A 3,083-nucleotide genomic window follows, 5' to 3' on the forward strand; every position below is an offset into this window, starting at 1 on the left:
TCTGCCAAATGACTTTGACAGTCTGCTCAGGGAACCGCTCGACAGGATCCGCCCTCTCCTTTTCCCGAAGCCGTCTCTGACCACTTCCTGATGGACTTGTGGTCAAAGGTGTTTGTCTTCATAAATTTCTCCACAAAGGACAGGTGGTATAGAACGGTCCAACTACTCGGAGCGTTCCGCGCAGCGAGGCCAGACCCATCCTTTGCAACACCAGGGATAGGTCGAACCTCAGTACGTAGTGACACTTGGTGTTTGTGTACCGGGATCCACGCACAGCTTGATGCAGCCACACACAAAGGTGGCCATCAGGGTGAGGGTGGCATTGGGCATGTTTTTCCCCCATTGCCCAGGTCTTTGTTTATTGTGTCCCTTCGGACCTGGTACATCTTTGATCTCCACATGAAGTGGAAGATGGCCTGGGTGACTCAGCAGCACACGTTCTGGGGATAGGCCAGACCTGTGCCACATATAACAATACTGAGAGTACCTCACACCTGATGACCAGGTTTTTCCTGGCGATGGAGAGCGACTGTTGCTCCCATCTGCCTAGTTTCTGCCTCATTTTCCTGATCCGCTCCTCCCAGGTCTTGGCGCACACCCCAGCCCCACCGAACCAAATACCCAGCATCTTCAGGTGGTTGGTCCTGACGGTGAAGTGGATAGAGGATTGGTTGGCCCAGTTCCTGAAGAGCATGGCTTCGCTCTTGCCTCGGTTTACCTTGGCCCCCGAGGCCAGCTCCAACTGGTCACAGATGCACATGAGTTTGTGCACGGACAGTGGATCCGAGCAGAAAACGAAGATGTCATCCAGGGAGGCTTTAACCTGCAGGCCCCCACAGCCAGGAATAGTCACCCCTCTCAGGCTCGCATCCTTCCTGATGGATTCGGCAAATGGTTCTATGCAGCACACAAACAAGGCAGGACAGAGAGGGCAGCCCTGCCTGACTCCAGATCTTACAGGGAAGCTATCTGTTTCCCACCCATTGATTGAGACTGCACTGACAATGTTGGTGTAGAACAGTCTAATCCAATTACAGATTCCCTCCCCAAAGTCCATTTTGGAGAGAACATCCCTCATATATGTATGTGATATCCTGTCAAAGACTTTCTCCTGGTCCAGGCTGATGAGGCAGGTGTCCATTCCCCCTGTCCTGCACGCAGGCAATCGTATCTCTGAGGAGTGCAAGACTCTCAGGGATCTTCCTGCCCAGTACAGCACAGGTTTGGTCAGGTGGATCACCGGTCCCAGAGCAGACCTGACCCGGTTGGTGATGACCTTTGACAAGATTTTGTAGTCTGTGTTTAACAGTGAGATTGGTCTCCAATTTCTAATTTCCTCCCTCTTCCCCCATCTGGGATTGGGATTTAAGCATTTTTTAAATTCCAAAAATATACTTTATTCATAAAATATTTTGATGATCTGTACAATTGGACATGCCATACATATGTAAACATTCAATTTCTTCGCATACCGAAACAGAGTAATCATTCATATTTACAGGTCTGTACGATTACATTTTTAGCTGATGCGTCAGCAGAGCCCAAATGACTGCGTGGGCCCCCTGTTCTTCTTAGGCAGGCAGTTGTTACACGGTCGTCTTTCCCCACCGCACCTTGGCGGCAGCTGCCCCAACCTTTAGCGCATCCCTCAACACGTAGTCCTGGACCTAGGAATGTGCCAGTCTGCAACACTCAGTCAGGGCCAACTCCTTCAGCTGGAAGATCAACAGGTTTCGGACCGCCCAGAGAAGCGGATTGGGATTTAAGCAATTCCTTGACACCATGCCCACAACAAACTGTTCTTTAATGCAAATGACTGCGTGGCCTCGGAGGGTGTCTTGCTGAGGTCATCCTTCTGGTAGTGGTGACTGCGCTGATGCAAATCTTCACCCTGCCAATCCGCATTGTCACAGACTTCTGTTGGTGGTGTAATTGCATTACAGCCAACACATGTTTTAAAAGTTCGGACTTTAGAAACAGTGTCACCATTTTGTCAATCATGTTACAGCAAATTCACATGAACGAAATGCGTGTTATAGCAGAATGACTTGTATTAGATTAGATTGCTTACAGTGTGGAAACAGGCCCTTTGGACCAACAAATCCACACTGAACCACCGAAACGCAACCCACCCAGACACATTCCCCCACATTTACCCCTGCCCTTAACACTACGGCCAATTTAGCATGGCCAATTCACCGAACCTGCACATTTTTTTTGGACTGTGGGAGGAAACCAGAGCTCCCGGAGGAAACCCACACCGACACGGGGAGAATGTGCAAACTCCACACAGTCAGTCGCCTGAGGCGTGAATTGAACCCGGATCTCTGGTGCTATGAGGCAGCAGTGCTAACCACCATGCCACCGTGCCGCCCACACCTTTGGAATAGGTGGGGCTTCTACCCAGATTCTGGATTAGTGGTGCTGGAAGAGCTCAGCAGTTCAGGAAGCATCCAAGGAGCTTCGAAATTGATGTTTCGGGCAAAAGCCCCGGGGCTTCAACCCAGCCCTTTCTTAAGGTATCAACTCTTTAATTATGTAGATTTCCTGGTCTGGTCTCTGTTGTAGTTATTTTAATCAAGCTGTTTGGGAGGGCTATTATGATACAATTTTAGTGTCCATGTGTCTGAGCCATGATACTTGCATTCAGGTATGTCATGACACCTCTGAACAGGTTGATTAGAAATTATCTGTGTCACTAAACCTTCTGGTCCATATCATTGTATACTTGGCATTTTCAGGTGATCCCATTTTTAAGTATCGACTTTACAGATCTTTATCACCACTGGGAAGAAAGCAGCAGTCAGTGAGACAAGACAGTCACCTTGGTGTTAAGATTAGTTTTTAAAGCTTCAATCAGCATATGATATCCAAACATTGTGCAATCAAGTCATAGAGTCATAGAGATGTACAGCATAAAAACAAACCCTTTGGTCCAACCTGTCCATGCAAACCAGATATCCCAACCCAATCTAGTCCCACCTGCCAGCACCTGGCCCATATCCCTCCAAACCCGTCCTATTCATATACCCATCCAAATGCCTCTTAAATGTTGCAATTGTACCAGCCTCCACCACTTCCTC

This window comes from Chiloscyllium plagiosum, chromosome 9 (genome assembly GCF_004010195.1).
Source record: "Chiloscyllium plagiosum isolate BGI_BamShark_2017 chromosome 9, ASM401019v2, whole genome shotgun sequence".
NCBI classification, from domain to species: Eukaryota; Metazoa; Chordata; class Chondrichthyes; order Orectolobiformes; family Hemiscylliidae; genus Chiloscyllium; species Chiloscyllium plagiosum.